The sequence below is a fragment of the Pteropus medius genome, unplaced genomic scaffold, assembly GCF_902729225.1.
Source record: "Pteropus medius unplaced genomic scaffold, Ma_sr-lr_union100, whole genome shotgun sequence".
Classification (NCBI taxonomy): Eukaryota; Metazoa; Chordata; class Mammalia; order Chiroptera; family Pteropodidae; genus Pteropus; species Pteropus medius.
In genome coordinates, this window is record NW_024342644.1 from 1,980,845 (window position 1) to 2,003,580 (window position 22,736).

General features: G+C 36.6%; 1 long non-coding RNA gene across 1 annotated transcript in view; it reads right to left on the reverse strand.

Annotated features, from left to right (window-relative positions):
- Nucleotides 1-10,156, reverse strand: part of LOC120605564 (uncharacterized) — a 34,792-nt gene extending 24,636 nt beyond the window's left edge. Inside the window, exon 1 of the long non-coding RNA XR_005653654.1 lies at nucleotides 10,086-10,156. This is a non-coding gene — a long non-coding RNA (uncharacterized LOC120605564). The remainder of the gene's footprint in view (nucleotides 1-10,085) is intronic.
- Between the last annotated feature and the right edge of the window lie 12,580 nt (nucleotides 10,157-22,736).

Below are 22,736 nucleotides of genomic sequence, written 5' to 3' on the forward strand. Positions count from 1 at the left end.
CGTACCTGGGATTAACTCATATCTGCACAGACGGCCCAAATAAAATGCCTACTCCTAGGCAACCTGAACAGTCAGTCTTAGGATGACTCACTTCGCTGCTGCAGTGTTTAAAGCTGGAAATACACCTCAGTCACACCCTTTTCGTAAATCCCACCTATCTGTTCTGCAATGGCTCAGGCCACAGAATTCTCCTTTAATAGATGAAGGGGATCATGAAAATTTGGATCTTTCTGCACATGACAACATAAGGGACTTTTCATTTCAATGTGTCACGAACATGTGCCTGTGTGTACAAGGATTCTTTCTCACCAGGAAAAGGGCAGCCAAGACTGAGTGGCCACTAGTCAGAGCTGTTTGGGCAGAACATTCTATGTCACTAAAGTTTTGCTGGCCCTGTGTGATTTTAGTACCCACCAAATGCTTATTTGCCTTGATTATAAAAAATGCATTAGCGCCTATGTCCTCAAATTCTTTACTAGCATGCCATTCTGTGATTCAGTAACATTGATCCCATAAACTCAGGTTTATAGAATTTGAAATAGCTGAGCTGACCCCTATACACAAAGTCAGATATCTGGAACTTAAAAATATTTTCCTAAAACTGGTGAAATCCAAATAAAGTCTGGAATTCAGTAAATAGCGATGTATCAATGTTGGTTTCTTAGGTTTGACAAATGTGTCTTAATAATGTAAGATGTTAACAGCTGAGGGAACTGGGTAAGGGATGGAGAGGAACTCTGTATTTTCTTTGCAATTTTCTACAAATCTAGAATCATTTCGAAATATAACATTTATTTAAATATTTAAAAATATATTATTTTCCTCACTTGGGTGTAAATAAAAGCAACATTTAGATTAAACTTGGTGTTACAAAGTAACATCTTGCTAGCTCTCTAATTTCAGAAAAGACAATGTAATAGAGAAACATGGGTGAAACTTTTGCTGTAGCTATGCATTTAATGCCCATACTCATTAGATCATTCAGTCATTTCTTGAGCTCTCTGTAGTCTTGAGCACATTGTTGTCGGAAGGGCCTCAGCCTTTGGCAAATTTCAGTTTTTGGAGCATTCCAGATTACCTTGAACTCTAGGGATAGTAATTGGTATGAAATACTAGGAATAAAATAAACTACGGGAGAAATTGCCCTTATACAAAGCGACCAAATGAGGAAACCTAAGTGCAAGGCTTTATAGATTCTGAGAGCTTATTGGCAAGCATGGACCAAGCATTGTTTTGTCACTGCATACTAGATTCCCTATTACTTGTTCACACTAGCATATCAATTAGAGTTAAATTTGGTGCAATTATCATTAATCTAACAGTTTCTTTTTTCCCCCATTTAAACACTTTATAGAATTCATAGTGGTTGCTCCAAAAAGGACTTAGAAAAGGCCTGACCCATTCTCCTCCTGAAGCCCAGAGGTAGGTTTCAGATTAAATGAGGACACACAGGCAGAGGTACTTTGAATAAACTGCTGCAGAAGTATAAGGTATAATTACTATTAATATCATGACCTGCCACTTGGCCAAGATCACCCAGCTGCTTAGACCATAGAAGATTCTAAACTCCAAAGAGCCTGGCATGGGTCTTTGTAATTTAATTATGGACAGTACTGAATCCCACATGAGGAAGTGTTTAATAAATTATCAACGATTGCAATGTGGATTCTTTAATCCCAAGCCAGCAGAGGCTCACTTTCCTCTTCAGAAAGAGTGAAGCCTGAAGAGAGAGCATTTGTTTACCAATTTGAAGAGGGAGCAGAGAAAAGCCTGCATTTATTCCTGGGGGAGGATAATGTAACTGTTATAAGCTGCTGTGTTACATCAATTTAAAAGTAATTTTTCTGAATTAAGAGAAAATTGAGTGGGGAAAATGCTTCCTTTTGGAAATTTAATTCCCAGCTGAGTATTTATATGCTGGTACTCTTCACAAATACACAAGCAATAAGCTGCTTCATGTGCCAACGACATCAACTAGGACAGGAAAAAAGTCAATCTTTAGACAGTTATTTTCCTCCCAGTTTTACCCTTCACTCTCCCTCTCCTAGTCCTCTTGATCTCACCAAAACCCAAGCCAACTCCTTTAAAAACAGATAGGCATACAATAATCAAGTCTCATGCTGAATATCAACTAAAACCATGGCAATGAGTGAGAATGAAGGAGAACATTTCATTTCATATTTAAAATGTTAAATTGGGTGCTTATAATTCCCCTGATTTAGCTTTTTTAATTAAAAAATTCAAGCTTTACTCAACATTTGCATATTCATGCCTCTATAATGTGCACTGATTGCATTAAAGGCGGAGAAAAAGCATGTAAGTGTAGCACAAATCCAGTTACTCATCAAGTGTACCATCTCTGTGTGCATAGATAAATATTTCCAAACAAATTAGCATACGCTCTGGCACAGGTGTTCTGGCCTCACAGCTCCCTCCAGCTATTTCAATCCTACTTTTCCTTCCATCAAGTTTCAAGAGCCAGAGCATCAGTTTAGAAATTTTATAATTTGATGATGTGTAGAATTAGTGGGTCCCTTTGCCAAAGTCTCTGATTAGTGACCAACTTCTACCAGCAACAGTTAGGAAGAGAAAACATTCGACAACATTCTTTATTAAAAATCGAAAGTACTGCTTCCATCATTCAACAAGACCTCCAATAGTTCATAGTCGTTAGTCTCAGGCAGGGGCAGTTCCCCTTCTGAGAAGCAAATATCACTGACTATGCATGGCAGACATTGTTAATTGCCCACCAACAGCCAGTCCCTCTGACTTCTGGCTCATAGAATTATGACCGTTTGGAAGGACAGTGTGCTCTTAGAAGTAGGAGACATTTTGTCTAGCCAGTGGTTGGCAAACTACCCTTGGGCCAACTCTAGCCCATCACCTGATTTTACAAATAAAATTTTATTGAAAAACAGACATGTCTACTCATTCATTTATTGTCTGTGGCCGCTTTCACTCTCCAAAGACAGATCTGAGTAGCTGCAACACAGAACATATGGCCTGAAAAGCCTCAAATATTTACTATTTGGCCCTTTACAAAAAGCATTTGCCAAGTCCTGGTCCAAGCCAACTCCAGCCAACTTCCCTGCCTCCCTTGCAGCTAGAAAGACATTGGATTGTATACAGTAGGTGAGGAAGAAGATATTACCAAGGGCTACTTTTGGATAAGAGAATAAATAACAGACATTGTCACTGAAATAAGAGTGATGAAAGAATACCAGATTTGAGGAGTGGGGTACAGGGACGGAGAATAAAGTTCAAGACATTTGAATATATGATAAAAAGTCAAGTAAAGGCTTTAAAATACAAGTATAGGACTCAGAAAAGAAGTCTAGACTGAAGACCTCTAAGGTCGATTGTTTCTTTAACTTTAATTCAGACAGATTCTTCTTGGATCTTATCCCCTGAAAACTATTGTCTCCAATTAAATCCTCTTGACCACGATTTCTTTCTTATAACTCTATCATAACTTTGTTTCCATAGCACTAGCCTTTCCTGGTTCTCTTTCCACCTCTCTTACTGCTCCTTCTATCCCCTCTGCCTGCCCACATTTTGTCCTTCATTCCCTAAATTAGAGAATTCCTTCAGTGTTTATCATCAAGCATTTGTGCTTCCCTCACTACTCTCTCACTGAATTTTCTCATCAGACTCATAATTTTCAAGTAGATGACTCCCAAATCGACATTCCGAGCCTAGACTCTTTTCTTGATTTTGACTCATTGTTAACTGTTTCACCAAATAGGTGTCATGTTGGCAAATCCAGCTCTACGTACTTAAATTATTTATTTTTTGTCCCCAAAATAGAGAAAAGACACTGGACATGGAGTAGGAATTACTCGTTTTGAGTCCTGGCTTTGAGCATTACTAGCCATGTGAGCTTTATCGAATTTCTTAATTTCTCTGAGCCGCAGTTTCATCATCTCCACATAACACAAAAGAGGTACAAAGTCCCATTCATGAGTGTACATAAGAGGAACTGCTGACTTGGAATAAACGGTAAAGGAAATCTGAAAAGACTTTGAGGAGATGATAGTTTTTACACTTGAAAAGTGTGGGAAGCTTCAGGAACATATACACTCTCGTTTTTTTACAGGGCTGGTATGATTTAAATTTGAGATACAAGTTGGTGAGAATACCCTGACTTCTGGACTTCTGTTGGGGAGGAGAGAAGACCTGAACATCGTTTTTGCTTTTGTCCTTTACTCCTACCTTGATTTCATACTTGCTCACTTCCAACCTGCGTCTAATTGGCCCATGGTAATTGGTGTGCATCCGACTCACTTTATCTTCTGGTCATTCCTTAAATCTGTGCTTCCCAGTTAGCTCAAATTTGACCACAGGTTTCCATCTGCTTTTCTTAGGCTTTAACCTCTCTGATTTGAAAAACAACAACTTCCAAATGTAAATGAGCTTCACAAAAAAGCAAACATTTAAAGTGCGTTTACATTAAATAAATCAGAGAATACAGGCAAGACAATAAGGATAGTTTTCAGGGTGTTCACTTAGCAGCCAGGGAGCTGCAGGCCGGCCCTTATTTGCTGTGGTGTAGCTCTTGCTGATCACCTTGAGATGTCAAATTGAAAATGCAATGGAAATGAGCTTCTTCAGCCCCATTTCTGTTTGCTATACTACATTTCTCTGTAGTGTTGGCTGAATAATCAGCTTCATGCCTCCATGTTTGACCTGAGATGAGTCCTGTGCTAAAGTACTTTCTGACTTCATAAGCACTGGAAGGCCAGATTCAAAATCATATATTCATCACCTTTTTAAACTCTTTTCAAGGAGCCTATCATTTCAGAGATGTACGATGTGGTCTATTATTCCTCCTCTTCAAAAACATGATCTGAGAAAAAACTGGATCTGAGAAAGAAAAAAATAAATGATTTCCCAGCCAGTGTAGTTGCAAGAAACAGAAAGTAAAGATGGAATTCCTTGTCGCCCTCTCTGGACTGTTGCTTTAGGACTGGGAGCTGCCCAGGAAGATTGAGTTAACACAGAAGACAAACTCTTTTACAAGAGTCTGGGGGCAGAGTTCTTTCTTTGTAGTGATGACTAGATAGTTCTGCCAGTTAGTGTGGGGCCGCAGGCCTGGCATTTGAACAGAAAGTGAGGCCAATCCTAAATGAAATCAAACTGTGAATAAAGGAGGATTAAAATAAAAATTGTCAGCATAGTTCACAGAGCTAATGCGTGGCCCAGCTGCCTGAAAGTTGCTGCCATCATATGCCTTGGACATGAGACATGAAAAATTGCCTAGATAGATATTGGCTGAGGAGGTTGTGAGAAGCGCGTTTGTCTGCACTCTGTCGTGCCTATGACGCTGGGAAGGTAAGAGGGGCTGGTGAGAATGTTGACAGGCTGATAAGTTTCTTTGGAAACAGCCTGTAAAGGTTGCCAGGAATGCAGGAAGCTTAATGTTCCAATCCAAAAACTCTACTCCCATGCTTTACAACCACAGCAATATGATTTTAAAATAACTATTTCAGAAAGGACATTGGATTAGGAATCTGGAACTCTGAGCTCCAACCCTGCCTCTGCTAATTTGTTGTATGACCGTGACAAGACTCTTCACTTCTCGAGGGCCATGTATTTAAAAGGGTATTTTCGGCTTGGAGGAGGAAGAACAGGAGGTAGTAGGAAACTGAAGAGGTGGGTGACGGGGAAGAATGAGACTTGATTCCCAGGATCCTGGGCCCAGGCTGGGGAGACCTGGGACCCAGAGAACAGAGAAATGCAGGGCAGGACTTAGAGAGCAATGCTCCAAAGAGGTTTTAGGTTTTCACCCAGCATCTCAGCTGAAACATTTCTATTAGCAGTGGGTTGAACTGTGACTTTCCAAAAGATATGTCCAAGCCCTAAGCATCAGAACCTGTGAATGTGATCTTATTTGAAAGAAAGATCTTTGCAGATGTAATTAAGTTAAGGATCTCAAGATCAAATTATCTTGAATTTGGAGTGGCCCTAAATCCAATGACAAATATTCTATAAAAAGCAGAGGGAGGTCTGAGAGACTCAGATGCACAGAGGAAAATGCCACATGAAAATAGAGGCAGAGATTGGATTCTGCAACCCTAAGTCAAAGAATGCCTGGAGCCACAGAAGCCAGAAGAGGTGTGGAGGCTTCACCCCTAGAGATTTCAGAGAAAGTAGGGGCCCTACCAACACCTTGATTTCAGACTTCTGGCCACTAGAACTGACAAAGACTAAGTTCTGTTATTTTACGCCACAAAATTTGGAGTGATTTGCTACGCAGCCCTAGGATTCTAATATCACAGCCTTATGAACAGAACTGTCTAGCATCTCTTTAAAACAACTTCCTCCTCTTAAACTCATGAAGACGTTCATTTAAACCTGCTTTGAGCCCCAACTTAAACATGTGTTGAGTGTAGGAACGTCTCTCTAACCCTAACCAATGCCATGCTATTCCCAGAAAGAAGAGAACTCGCTGCTTTAGTTTGACGCTGAGATGAACACCACGTGGCAGAGGTACTCAAAGCTTTTTGGAAACAGTGGTAGGAGGAGAAAGTTTTGTTACAGGTACTTCCTGTGAGAAGATGAAAGATATGCTGACAGGGCAGGAAAGGCCAGTAAGGAGTTGTTGGCCTTGGGTTAGTTTTGGTGTGAGTGCCTCATTGTTTAAGAGTGTGGTTCTCAGCACAGGCCCATATACACTCTGTTATGTGATTAAGACTACCACTTTGTGATTAGTTATGAGGATGCTATAGGCCTCTTTATAGACCAGTATTACTTCCCATCCTTCCGGTGGGCATGAGATTTATCCCTGAGTCTCACTCACTTTCATTCATTAGTGCAACAAATATTTCCTGAGCCCCAACAGTTGGCCCTGCCTAATTGGTGCTGACCACTCACACTCTCACCCAATTGCCTTTGTGCTCCATGATGTGATTTACAAAAGCACTTTGCAGGAATGTGGCAGGATATAAGAGAAATGAGTGTGGTCCTAGTATAAGCCAACTGGTTGACCAGTAGCCCAAGAACTGGTTTTTTTGTTTGTTTGTTTGTTTGTTTGTTTGTTTTTTCTTGTTGGGGGAGGCTGGGAAAGAGGCTGCAGAATAAAGTTGCAATAAAGATGTTTCGATTTGTCAAGAAAGCTGAGATGATTACTGGTTAGAGAAAAGTTCTTGGGAGAGAATATTGAGAGGTATGAAATGTGCTTTACAATTTAATTGAACTTAAGTGGTTTGAGAAAAAGGAACTACAAAGATACTTTAGGAGGCATTTTCTTTCACCATAGTAACAAGTTACTGCAATCTTAATGGCATATTTTACAATCTTATTGCATATTTTGGATTGATGAGTTAAATACTTTTTATTTTTAATCGTGGTAAAGTACATATACCATAAAATTTATCATCTTAACCATTTCTAAGTGTCCAGTTCAGTAGTGTCAAGTATATCACATTGTCACAAACCAATTTCCAGAACTTCAACTTGCAAAACTGAAACTCGATACCCATCAAACAACTATCTATTTTCCCCACCCTCCATCCATGAGACCCACCATTCTACTTTCTGTCCCTATGAATATGAATACTCTACATACCTCATATAAGTGGAATCATACAATAATATCTGTCTTCTTATAGCAGGCTTAAAATAATGTCCTTAAGGGAATAATAACTGACAAACTGCTTAATGTCACTTAGCATAGTCATAGTGTCTTGATGTTTCATCCAAGTTGTAGCATGTGTCAGAATTTCCTTGCTTTGTAAGGCTGAATAATATTCCATTGTATGTATATAACATATTTTGTTTATCCATTTATTTGTTGATGGATTTTTGGGCTGCTTCCACCTTTGGGTATACGAATGATGAGTTAAACGTTTAATTCTTCTTTTTCAGTAAAATTCTCTTTGTACTTTTCTTTGTATATTTTCATATTTCATACAGACCTAAAATACACCATGTAATTGTTCATTCTGAATGACCCTGAAGAAATTCCTGGAGGTGTAAAACCAGTCCTTCTCAAGGGGTTCCTCTGCCACTCCTTTTCTGCCAGAGCTTTTTCCAAAGGAACCCGCTGCAAGTTATTGAAACAATTTCTAGCAATTTTGTTCCTATTTGATCATCAAGAATGCATGTAGTCTATCTTTCTTTGCCCGAGGGCCCTGTTATATACACACCAGCACTGGAATTGACTTCCATCTTCTACTCGCAGACATTTATATCTCCTGCACCAAATACTACAGTATTCTAAAATGTTATTCCCTGGAACTTCCAATCCCTCAGGCCATTCTAATGGATTTGAATAGCATGTCCCTTCTGGTGCATTCTACAAGAGAAGGGCTATATTCCTCATCCTTGAATTCCAAATGAGGTCCTCTACTACCCCAGCCTAGCCTAAAGAGAGATTTGGGAGGTCACATTTCCCCCAAACACGTTCTACAGATTTATGAGCATAATAAGCTCGATGCTTACATGTCACGTTGATTTTTAAAGATGGTATTTAATTTCTGATGAAAGGCTAAAGCACATTTTTATGCTATGCAGGTGTTCCCAGGCCAGGTAGCACCCGAGAACAACAACTCAACAGCAGAGACCAGAGAGAACAGAGAGGTCACCATAAAAATGTAGGGGTCAATCCCTTCTCTGTCACTACAGCCCATCTTCCTAGATGTCGCATTCAAAAAGAGTGAGGGGAGTAGTGGAACTATCTAAGACTGATCACTTATCTGTGCCATCGAAGAGGTTCCCACTCCACAAATTACTCAATGCATGACCTTAGGCTCACCATATAATTTCTATGCACCTCAGTTTCTTCTTCTGTAATTAGGGGTTAATAGTGTAGCAACTATATAATTGTGTTATGATTATTAAATGAGTTGACATTTGTAAAATGCTTAGAAGAGTATCTTGCACATACTTGACTTTTGATACATGTTAGCTAGCATATCATTATTACTAGATTACTAGTTTGGACTGGATTGGAACCATTTTCCTATCTTTTCTTCTATAACTCTCTCCCCCTCCCCCAATTACCTGTTGAGGTGGGAGGCTTCTAACGAAAAACAAATAATTTAACAGGAAAGTAAAGAAATTGCATTCCCTCTGCAAGTAAACGTCCAAACCACACCTCATCAGGTTCAGTTAGGGTGCTACTCACATAGAGGAGAAGTAGGAATGTCTTAGTCCATTCAGGCTGCTAAAATAAAATACCATAGACAGGGTAGCTTATAAAGAACAGAAAATTATTTCTCACAGTTATGGAGGCTAGAAGTTCAAGCTCAGGGTCATGTTTTGGTGAATAATCATAGAAACATGATTTGACCAAAGGAACACAGGAAACTTCCAGTAACTGATGCCAAAGAAATAGAGATAGAGGAACTGTCCAACAAAGAATTCAAGGTCATTGTTCTAAATATGTTCAGAGAGCTACAAAAGAGCAAAGATTAAACAATTTAATGAAATTAGGAAAACAATATAAGAACAAAATGAGAAGTTTAACAAAGAGAAAACATTTTTTAAAAAGATAAAAGTTTGGAGCTGAAGTATACAATGACTTCACTGAAGAATTCAATAGAGAACTTTGTCAGTAGACTAAATCATGTGGAAGAAAGAATCAGTGAGCACAAAGATAGAACATTTGAATTATCCAGTTAGAGAAGAACAAATAAAAAAGAATGAAGAATAAAGAAAGCCTATGGAACATGTGGGACACCATTAAGAGAAACAATCTATGTATCACTGGAGTCCCAGCAGAAGAAGAGAGGGAGAAAGAGATAGAAATCTTATTTAAAGAAATAATGGTTGAGAACCCCAAACCTAGGGAAAGCTTTGGACAGGACATCCAAGTTTATGAAGCTAATAGGTGACTCCGAAATTTCAATCCAAAATGATCTTCAAAAGACATTATAATAAAACTGTCCAAAGTCAAAGACAAAAAAAAAAAATTCAAGGGAGCAAGAGAAAAAATTCTTTCATACACGGAACCCCATAAGGTTATCAGTGAATTTCTCAGCAGAAAGTTTTGCAGGACAGGAGAGAGTGGGATGATATATTCAAAGTGTTGAATACAAAACAAAACAAAACAAAACAAAACCTCCCAACCAAAAATATTTTACCTTGCAAAGTTGTCTTTCAGAAATGAAGATGAGATAAGGACTTTGCTTAACGAACAAAAGCTGAGGGAGTTTTCGTTTAAAGTAATTACGACAGGCAATGACGTAAAGTCATTGCGACAGGCAATCACCATCAGATCTGAAAAAAATGCTGAAAAGAATCTTCAAGCTGAAACAAAATAGCAGTAACTAGTAACATAAAAACATAAAAATTTACAATAGACTGGTAAAGTTAAGTACATAGATTCAGAACACTATAAGACTGTAATATAGAAGTGTGTTAACCATTTAAATCTAATATAAAAATTAGAAAACAAAAAGTATTAAAAATAGCTATTGCTACAATTTCTCAATGAATATACAATATAAAACGATATAAACTGTGACATCAAAAACATAAATTGTGAGGCGAGTAAAAGGATAGAGTTTTGTATGCGAATTCAAGTTATCAGTTTAAAATGGACTGTTGCATCTGTAACATGTTTCAAGCAAGCCACAGCATAAACAGAAAACAAATACCTATAGTAAGTTAAAGACAGAAAATAAAGAGAAAGGAATCAAGGTATACCACGATGGAATATTATCAGTTTACAAAAGAAGACACCAAGAAAGGAAGGAAAGAACAAAAACTATAAAACATCCACAAGACAATTAACAAGATGGCAATAGTTAAGTCATTGCCTGTCGTAATTACTTTAAACGAAAATGTACTAAATTCTCTAATCAAAAGGCACAGAATGGCTGAACTGATTTTAAATACGTTGCCTATAAGAGAGTCACTTCACCCTCAAGGACACAATTAGGCTAACAGTGAGGGGATGGAAAAAGATACTGTATGCAAATAGAAACCAAAGAGAGCAGAGGTAACTATACTTATATTAGACAAAATAGTCTTTAAGTAAAACTGGCATAAGAGATGAAGAAGGTCATTATATAATAACAAAGTGGTCAATTCATCAAGGCAATACAACTATTGTAAATATATACACATCGAACATCAAAGCAGCTAAATATATTAAGCGAAAACTAACATCTGAAGAGAGTAATGTTTTGCAACAATGCAAAAATAATAGGGAACCTAAATACTTCCCTTTTAACAATGATAGTATTGAGAAAGAAAATCAATATGGAAACATTGGATTTGAACTATATTTTACATCAAATGGACCTAACAGACATACATAGAATATTCCGTCCAACAGCAAGCAGAATACAACTCTTTTCAAATGCACACAGAACATTCTCCAGCTTAGATCATATGTTAGGTCACAAAACAAGTTTCAGAAAATTTAAAAAGATTGAAATCATACCAAACATCTTTTCCAGCCACAATGGTATGAAACTAGAAATAAACAATAGAAGGAAAACTGGAAATTTTTTTTTAAATGTGGATATTAAAGAGCACATTGTAATGCAAAAATAATGCAAAAATTCTCAACATAACACTAGCAAACCAAATTCAACACCACATTAAAAGGAACATATACCGTGATCGAGTAGGATTTATCCCTGGAATGCAAGGATGGTTCAACATATGTCAATCAATAAATGTGATACAGTATATTAATAGAATAAAAGATAAAAACTGAACAGCTGCTGGGTCAAAGATGAAATTAAAAGGGAAATTTAAAAAATTTCATGAAACAAACAAAAATAAAAACACAACATCCCAAAACTTATAGGATGCAGCAAAAGCAGGGCTGAGGAAAGTTTATAGTGATAAATGCCTACATTAAAAAAAAAGGAAGATCTCACATAAACAATCTAACTTTACATCTCAAATAACTAAAAAAAAACAAGAACAAACTAAGTCCAAAGTTAACAGAGAAGGTAGATAACAAAGATCAGAGCAGAAATAAATGAAACAGAGAATACAAAAATAATAGAAATGATAAAAAACTAATTTTTTTTGAAAAAATAAAATTCATAAAACTTTAGCTATACTTACCAAGAATAAAAGAATGCATTTGAATAAATAAAATTACAACTGATAGCATAGAAATACAAAGGATCATAAAACATTACTATGAACAATTATATGCCAAAACGTTGGACAACTTAAAGAAAAGGGATAAATTCCTAGGAACATATAACCTACCAAGTCTGAATCAGAAAGAATAGAAAGTCTGAACAGACTAATAACAAGTATGGAGACTGAATCTGTAATCAAAAATTACTCCCAAAAGAAAAGCCTGGAACAGATGGCTTCACAAGTAAATTCTACCAAGCATTTAAAAAAGAATTAATACCAGTTCTTCTCAAACTCTTCCAAAAAATTGAAAATGAGAAAACACTACCAAACTCATTTTACAAGGCCAGTATTAACTGATACCAAAGCTAAGATTGGGACACTATAAGAAAAGCAAACTAAGGCAAATATTCCTGATGAATATAGATGCAAAAATTCTCAACATAACACTAGCAAACCAAATTCAACACCACATTAAAAGGAACATATACCGTGATCGAGTAGGATTTATCTCTGGAATGCAAGGATGGTTCGACATATGTCAATCAATAAATGTGATATAGTATATTAATAGAATAAAAGATAAAAATCATATGATCATCTCAATAGATGAAGAAAAAGCATTCAACAAAATTAAATATCTATTCATAATAAAAACTCTCAACAAATTGGCTACAAAAGGAACATACCTCAACATAATAAAGGATGTATATGACAAACCCACAATTAACATCATTCTCAATGGTGAAAGGTTGAAAGCTTTGCCTCTAATATCAGGAACATGACAAACTTGCCCACTCTCAACATTCCTATTCAACATAGTACTGGAAGTCGTTCCACAGCAATTAGGTAAAACAAAGTAATAAAAGCCATCCAAATCAGAAAGTAAGAATGGTCTGTTTTCTGATAATATAATCTTGTATATAAAAATCCTAAAGACTCCACAAAAGAAATTTTAGACTTAATAAAGGAATTTCGTAAAGCTGCAAGATACAAAAGCAACATAAAAAATCATTTGCATTTCTGTATATCTACAATGAACTATCTGAAAAAGAAATTAAGAAAATAATCTCATTTCCAATGGCATCAAAACAACAAAATGCTTAGCACTAAATTTATCCAAGGAAATAAAAGATCTATATACTGAAAACTATAAGAAATTAATAAAAGAAATTGAAGAAGACAGACATAAATAAATGAAAAACTATGCCATGTTGGTGATTAGAAGAGTTAATACTCTTAAAATGTCCATACTATCCAAAACCATCTACAGATTTAATCAAATTTCTATTAAAATTCCAATGGCATTTTTCATAGAAATAAAAAAAAAATCCTAAAATTTGTGTGGAATTGCAAAAGACTCCAAATATCTAAAGCAATCTTGAGAAAGAACAGAGCTAGAAGCATCAAATTTTTTTTTTATTTTAAAGTATACGACAAAGGTAAAATCATCAAAACAGTATGGTACTAACATAAAAACAGACATACAGACCAATGTAACAAAATTGAGAGCTCATAAATAAACCCATTCTTATATAGTCAACTAATATTAGACTAGGGAGCCAAGATTATATAATGAGAAAAGGACAGTGTCTTCAATAAATGGTGGTGAGAAAACTGGACACCTACATGCAAAAGGATGAAATTGGACCCCTGTATTACACCGCTCACAAAAATTAACTTGAAATGGATATGGACTTGAATGTAAGACTTGAAACCATAACTCTCCTAGAGGAAAACATGTGAAAGAAGCTCCTCCATATTAATCTTGGTAATGAATTTTAGGATACAACACCTAAAGTGATGGCAACAAAAGCAAAAATAAATAAGTGGGACTACATCAAACTAAAAGCTTCTGCATAGCAAAAGAAACAATCAAAATGGAAAGGCAACCTACAGTCAGACAGAGAAAGATAAATACTGTATGTTCACTCACAAGTGGAATCTAAAAGCATGAAACTCATAGAAACAGATAGTAGAATAGCAGTTGCTAGGTGCTGAGGTCTAGCTAAGTCAAAGGGGGAGATACTGGCAAAAGGTACAAACTTTCAGTTATAACAAGGATAAGTTCCAGAGATCTAATGTACTGAGCGTGGTACCTATAGTTGACAATACTGAATAGTATGCTTGAAAGTTGCTATTAGAGCTTTAATGTTCTCATCATAAAAACAACAAAATGATATTTATATGAGGTGAAAGATGTGTTAACTAACCTCTTTGTCGTAAATATTTTGCAATACATACATGTATTGAATCATCACATTGTACACTTTAAAGTTACACAGTGTTATATGTCGATTCTATCTCAATAAAGCTGGAAAAAAATAGCACTAATCCCATTCATGAAGGCTCTGCCCAAAAGCTCTACTTCCAAATACCATCACCTTTTGGGGTTAAGATGCAACACACGAATTGTGGGTCCACATTCAGACTTCAGCAGGGAGCAAGGCTAAAAATGCTGAAGACTTACAAATAAGACCCTGAAAATATGTATGGCATAGAAACCAGCCCGTTTTCCAATTTTGTCTGGGTGCTGATGGTGCCAATCTGTGGTGTGCCCTCTGTAGAAGGAAAGCTGTTTGTTAAACCAAACAGAGTTGAGGAAGAATGAAGCACAGCCACAAAGTCCTTTCCTCACTGTGTCCTCTGTGTTAAGCCTGGCCCCACATTAGCATGACACGTGAGTTCTAAAAAAATAAACAAAGTGCTAGGTCTCCTGTCTGTAGGCTGCTTTCTCAACAGTCTGGTCACTTATGTTATGATCAGACTTCCTGTTATTCCTTCCTGCTGGACCCTCCCACTAATTCCCTATGAGTATCCTGAGCTGGGCCTTCCCTTATCTTTTACATAAACAGACTTTAAAGGTAATGAAAGAAAGATGTTGACTTTTATGGCTCATAAAGCTGCTTGCAGATAGCCAATTTAGCACAACCTACTTCCATTAACTGTATAGTTTAACACTTCTTTAACACCGCGGTGACCTTAAATTTTCAGTAGCCAATGATGAATCTGAAAGAGGTTATAATGTGAAGAGGCGTGCTTGTAAATCACAGGTTTCTGTCCCACATCCAAAACCCGACGCCATTTGAAAATGACAAGGATAGTCTTTTGAGTGTCACCACAGAACAACTGCAGAGATTTATGATGTTTTCCGAACATGCAATCAAACTGTAAGGCTGACAGAGAATCCCTCTTGGCCTCTGGTTTTTCATTTGTAAAATAAGAGGGTTGGAATAGTTGGTCATCCACTACTTTTCAACTCATATACTATGATTCTGCTAATATTGGAGGTTACGGGGGGTTATCGAATCCTTCATAAATTCAGATAAAGGAGGGGACTTGTCCCAAACACTCCAGGCTACCTTTAGACTTGATGCAGCTGGCCTTGACAGATAACTGACACATTCCAACCCCTTGGTGGATCCTGCCTCCTCTTCCAGAGACTTCTTCTGACCGCCTTTAAGCACAGCTACCAGTTCTACACGGCCACGTGTCAACCTTTCCACAAGGCTGGTTCCCGAGAGCTACAGGCCTGAAAGTCAGTCTTCGCTCTGGTTTTAAATCCCAGCTCTGTCACTTACTAGCCATGTGACCTCAGTCAAGTCACTTTACTTCTCTAAGCCTCAATTGTTTTTCTGTAAAATAAGCTGTTGTAAAAATTAGATAATGTGCAGAAAGGGCCGAGAATGGCACCTGTACAAAATAGGTTCTTAATGGTATCTATTACACAAACTCATTTTGATACTTCAATCTCTAAAACCTTTGGATGAATTCCAAGAAGAACCAACACATATAGAGTGCGTCAAGGTAACATTTGGAGAAACTGTCCAGGAAGCTCCTCTTTATACTTGACACTGACAGCCAGATCTATCTTCTCAATTGCAAAACTTCCTTTCATAGTAATTATCAGTGAGTCTCCAGTTTTACTCTCTTTTGTCTTTGCTATAGAATGGACTGTGTTTCCCAAAAGTGGCCTGAGCTTAGCCTGTCCCTAAAGGAAGCTTTTAGGTCAGTGGTCAAGCTCTGGAAATGCTTTAAAAACATTTAAAAATCACTAACAAATCTTCTGAAACAATACATTCTGCCACAGATGAAATTATTTAGCTCAAACATATACGAAGCGATAATATTAAAATTTTAATTGGTATTAATTATAAAAAAGTGGAAAAAGTAATCTCATATTTGTTCTGACCTTGTTTTAAATTCTAAGAAGGCAGGTTGTAAACATAACACACTCTTTCACCCTTCTGGAATTAGCAGGATAGTATGACCACAGACAAAGATTTGCTGAAAACAAAATCCCTAGTAAGAGTTTGAACAACACACCCAGCAGACCATCCCTGGGAAGAAAATTTATTAAATCCAGAGGGGTCACTCCCTTTCCCTCAGCCTACCCACAGCACCCTCTTGCCCCACTGCCCACAATTAAAACATGCAAATCTCACCCAGCTGTCGAGAAGGCCCTCACACAGACAAGGGATGGAAGATGTAAAAATGTTGAAGCATGGAAATTTCCTTACAAAGTTCTTCACAAATCTTTATAAGCCTGTAGAGATTAAATTATTCCTTTTTCTTCATCATTATCTCTGAATAGCTGCCTCTCTGCGGTTTGTCTACAGGTCCAAGTGATACAGACACCCAAATTCCAGCTGTTAAAAACAGGCAGGGCAACCCACAGATGCTCCCAAACCCAAAGCTTTCTTCTAAAAAGGAGACTGTCTTGATAGAATGGTTCCCAGTCTTGCTCACAGATTGGAATCACCTGGGGGTGGGGGGCTGGCGTTAAAATCTACTGATGGCTGGGTCTTACTCGTAGCACAGTGGTTCCCAAACTGCTACATATTAGAATCATCTGGGGAAGCTTTTAAGAATCCTAATGCCCAGACTTCACTCAGACCAATGATATTTTCTCTGGAGGTGGCACCAGGTATCAGTATTTCTTAAACTTCTCAGGTGATTCCTTCGTGCCAGAGTTGTGAACCAGTGTGCTAGAGATTCTGCTGGGAATGGTCTAGGGCGTGAGCTGGCAGTGGGATTTTTAAAGTTCCCTAGGAGATTCCCATAGGCAGAGCCATGACCCAATGAAGCCCTGAGCAATGAGATCAAACAAGGATGAAGGAGATGGTGCAGATCAAGGATGTATTCACATGAAGGAATACTGTGAGAAAGGACAGTCACGTCAGTCCTGGATGGCCTGAGTGACTTAAGGTGGACACAATTTTGGCATCCACTGCTAGTTGCCTGCACAATGTGCAAGTTTCTCTTTATTCTTTACAAACGGAATACCAATATTGTTCTGCTGGCAATGTGTCCAGCTTTAAAACACTACATTTCCCAGCTTCTTGCAAGTATGGTTAACATGTGATAAATTTCTGACTAATGAGATATAAGTGGAAGTCAAAAGCGAGGATTCTGTAAAACCTCGTTAAAAGGAGCCAACTCAATTAGAGGTGCTTTTGGCCTTTGTCCTTCTCCTTATTCCTGCCTGAAACACAAATAGGAGACTGGAGATTAGACAGCCATCTCACAACCAAGAGGATGTAATCAATACAAACTAAGAATATTGGAGTAAAAAGCTAGAAAAAAACTGGGTTTCTGCAGGCATAGAAACCCATCCTATCAGCCTATCTACAGACTTCTTGTATGTGACACAATTACCCCCTAACTTGTTTAAGGTCTCCTCCTCTTTTTCTGTACTGAATGATACACCACCCAAAGAAGAAAAAGATAAGATAAAGCTAATAGAAGAAGGTAGCCATTGCAAAAGTAACAAGGAAGTCGAGGCAGAAGGTGTGAATTTAAAACAAAGTGAGAAGAGTCAGAAGCATCATGGAAGGGAACATTTATATTCTAGGGATAACCTGCTTGAGAAATGCCATTAGGTTTTTTTTTCCCCCTTCTTGGTTCATCACTTGTTAGTTCTATGTCTCGTTTTGAAGTTGTCTCGAATTTGGCTGCTTATCAATCTTCACGACTCTAGAATTAAGGACTGTGCTATTTATTGTCAGCATATATAAAATATAGATAGATGCAAAACAAGTGAAACCATTGTTTTTCTAGCATTTTTGAGCACAGAGCGTTTTCTTTAAACACCACTGCCCCTTCCTTGCCACTCAAATGGTAGTTTACAGAGCTTCCTTTCTGGCTAAAGACTGTTAGTGTCTTGTGCATGAAATTGTGTCTCTTTCACCTTCACATCCTCAATGACTTAACAGAGCATAGGACATAATAGATATCTTTAATAGACATAGATAGATATCTGGAAGAAAGAAGGGAGGAAGGATGGATATGCCAAGAGGGGAGCAGGACCCTCTCCTTAGTGGGAGAGAAATTTTAATGGGAAAAAACAGTTTTTAAAAAACTTCTGAGCTGGTCACTAGGTGGTGAAGTTGGCTTACGACAGTTTTGTTGTTACTCAAGAATGCAGATAAAATGATTAATTATGTATGAGACTTTTCAAAAGTTGGGTCATTGTAAGTAGTAGTATTTCATTATGGAGTTCAATTCCTCTCCACTGCGGGGTTTCTTCTCTAAATTTTATCAAGGATTCCTGGAGATTTCCTTAAAGAAAATATGCCCATCTTTAATTTGTCTCATTATTAGCAGATCCATCTCAACTCTGTATAGATTAGTGAACTATTTCCAAATATTGATACTCTAAAGACTATTAATTATATTCAGTGACATGATTCCTGAAAGCGCCTTCCACGGTGCCTGGCAAAATGAAAAAAGCGTATGTTGGTTTCTTTCTGCTCTCTTTTGATTAAAAACAATACATGTTTTCCCAGAGCTGTTTCATAAATGTTGGTTCTAGCTAGTGGCAAGAACTGAGAACTGCTGAGAAATTCTTCTCATCCTGCCATGTGTTATTTCAAATTCTTTGAAAAATTGTCAAAAGCAATTATTATAATTAAATAGTAAATTGGATTTCCCATGTTTCCAATATTTTTCCTTTTCTCCTCTTTATCTGTATTATTTCTTTTTGTTGAATCCTTTCTGATAGGATATGACTGGTTATAATCAATTCTAGAGTAGGAAGAAAGAAAGTGATTGGCAGTTGTCTTCATGAATGACAGTAAGCCTAGGTCTCACTCTCCTGGTATTTTCCTCATGTGAATAGGCAGTGAACTTATGGCTTCTCTTTTTTCTTAATTAATGTTTTGTGGCTCGTGATATCAGAAATTTGCTGATATTGAAACCTCTTAGGAAAAAGCTAATGACAAATAAAAAAAGTAAATTCATTATTTTGTAAATGCCAGGGAAAGTGATAACGGTAGGATACAAAAACCCAGTAGCCTCGGATCCTTTTAGAAAGTAGGTGAAAGAATAAATATTAAAGAAATTAAATGACCTCACAGATAATTCTCCTTTCGAAAATTCATAGTTAGACAGTAGTAGCAAACACCAATGCTGGTATTATTCCTTATGACAATAAAATGCAAAAACTAATGTTTAAGGAAAGTTACTTTAGAGAATCTGAATAATTTTAAGAGCTTATTAAAATATATTTTTTGCCCAGAGAAATGAACTGCGATTTAAAGCAAATCTCCATTGGTAAGTTGAAAATTATCGCCAAAGCTATTTTAAAGCTTTCCATCAGTTCAATGCTGCATTCATTCACAGAAGATGAATCGTAAAATTAGTCTATTTCAGAATGAGGACATTCTATAAGACATCTGACGTGGTTTCTTTCACAAGTCAATGACAGATAAAAGGAAAAGAGATGAAAACCAACTTAAATGATACTTCCAATATAAACTAATCAATGAATCTTGTTTGGATGCTGATTCACACAAATCTGAGGCAAGACAGTATTTTAAGACAATTGTGGAAATGTAAACATAGACTATGTATTGGCTGACACTGAAGAATGAATGTTAATTTTGTTATGGGGATTACATAAGAAGATGCTGCTCCCTATTGTTAGCTGTATACTTAAGGTTTTTTTCTGGGGGTGCAGAATTACATGATATCTGGTATTTATTTTAAAATGCTCCAGCAAAAATTAAAAAGTGGGGCAGTAGGTGGGGGGAAATGGATGAAATAGGTATGGCAGAAGGCTGATGGCTATTGAAGATAAGGTACATGGAGTTCATTGTACTCTAAACATTTGAGTATGTTTGAAAATTTTTATAGCAAATTGTTGAGGATCTAAGGAAACAAATGCATAATCTAACAGAATTAGTTGCCAAAGGTGGAATTCTAGGAAAGCAGCTTGATGGTTCCTCAAAAAATTAAACATAGAATTAGCATATGACCTGGCAATTCCTTTCCTATGTATATACCCAAAAGTATTGAAAACAGGGACTCAGACAAATACAGGCATATACAAATTCATAGCAGAACTAGTCACAATAGCCAAAAAGGGAAACAGCCCAAATATCCATCAACAGATAAATGAATAAAAACTGTGGTATATACATACAATTGAATATTATTCAGCCATAAAAGTTATAAAGTTTTGATACGTTACATATTGAATTGAAAACATGATGGTAAGTGAAATAAACCAGACACAAAAGGACAAATATTTATGATTCCACTTATGCGAGGAATATAGAACGGGGAAATTCATAGAGACAGAAAGTAGGTTAGAGGCTCCCAGGGGCTGGGAGAAGAGAGAAAGAAGAGTATTGCTCAATGGGCACAGGGTTTCTATCTCCATGATGAAAAGTTTTAGAAATATATAGAGGTGGTGGTTGCACAGCATTGTAGATGTACTAAATGCCACTGAAATGTGCACTCTAAAATAGTTCAATGTTATGTGAAAGGCACCTAAACTTAAAAATACATTCTTCTCTAGTGCACATGGAACATTCTCAAGAATCGACCACATAGTAGGACACAGAGATAGCCTCAAAAAATATAAGAGGGTTGAAATCATACCAACCATATTCTCTGATCATAATGTTTTGAAACTAGAGATCAACTGTAAGAGAAAAGCAGGAAGAACCACAAATACATGGAGATTAAACAAGATACTACTGAAGAATAACTGGGTCAGAGAAAAAAATAAAAAGAGAGATCAAGAAATACATAGAAATGAATGATAATGATAGTACAATATATCAAAACTTTTGGGACATGGCGAAAGCGGTCCTAAAGAGAAAGTTGTTATCATTACAGGCCTACCTCCAAAAACAAGAACGAACCCAAATAAACAACCTAACACTTCATCTTAAAAAACTAGGAAAGGAAGAATAAAGGAAGCCTAGAGTCAGCAGAAGGAAAGAAATAATCAAAATTAGAGCAGAAATAAATAAAATTAAAAACAAACAAACAAAAAAAATAGAAAAAATAAATGCAACAAAGAGCTGGTTCTTTGAGAAGGTTAATAAAATTGACAAACTCCTGGCTAGACTCACTAAAGGAAAAAGAGAAAGGACACAAATAAACAAAATCAGGGATGAAAGAGGGGAAATTACAAAAGACACTGCAGAAAAACAAAGGATCATACAAGAATACTATGAAAAAGTATATAACGCCAATTTAATAACCTAGAAGAAATAGACCAGTACTTAGAAAAATACAATCTTCCTAGACTGAATCAAGAAGATCTAGAATATATAAATAGACAGATCAGCAGTATGGAAATTGAAACAATCATCAAAAACCTACCAAAAAGTAAAAGTCCAGGATCAGATGGCTTCACCAGTGAATTCTACCAAACATTCAACAAAGATTTAATACCTATTCTCCTTAAACTCTTCCCAAAAATCAAAGAGGAGGCGGTACTTCCCAACTCATTTTATGAGGCCAATATTACCCAGATTTCAAAACTTGGTAAAGATAATACAAAAAAAGAAAACTACAGACCAATATCTCTCATGAACACAGATGCAAAAATCCTAAATAAGATACTAGCGAACTAAATACAGCAACCTATTAAAAAGATTATACACCAAGATCGAGTGGGCTTCATCCCAGGGGCACAGGGATGGTTCAACATATACAAATCGATTAATGTGATACATTACATAAACAAATTAAAAAATAAGAATTATATGATCATATCAATAGATGCAGAAAAAGCCTTCAACAAGATACAGCATCCATTTATGATCAAAACACTTAATAAAATTGGTATAGAAGGAAAGTACCTTAACATAATAAAGGCCATCTATGACAAACCCTCAGCCAACATTATACTTAATGGTGAAAAACTAAAAACCTTCCCTCTAAGATCAGGAACAAGACAAGGCTGTCCACTATCGCCACTGTTATTCAATATAAAATTGGAGGTCCTAGTAAGTGCAATCAGACAAGAAAAAGATATAAAAGGCATCCAGATAAGAAACGAAGAGTCAAACTGTCACTATTTGTGGATGACATGATTCTCTATATAGAAAACCCTAAAGACTCCACAAGAACACTACTAGAAATAATAAGCAAATACAGTAAAGTCTCTGGATACAAAATCAATGTTCAAAAACCCATAGTATTCCTATAGTCTAATAATGAAGTGTCAGAAAAAGAAGTGGAAAAATAATTCCTTTTGCAATTGCAACACAAAGAATAAAATACCTAGGAATAAATCTAATGAATGTGAAGGACCTATATAATAAAAACTATAAGACTCTATTAAAAGAAATCGGAGAAGATACAAAGAAATGGAAAGATATTCCTTGTTCATGGATTGGAAGAATCAACATAGTTAAAATGTCCATATTACCTAAAGCATAATA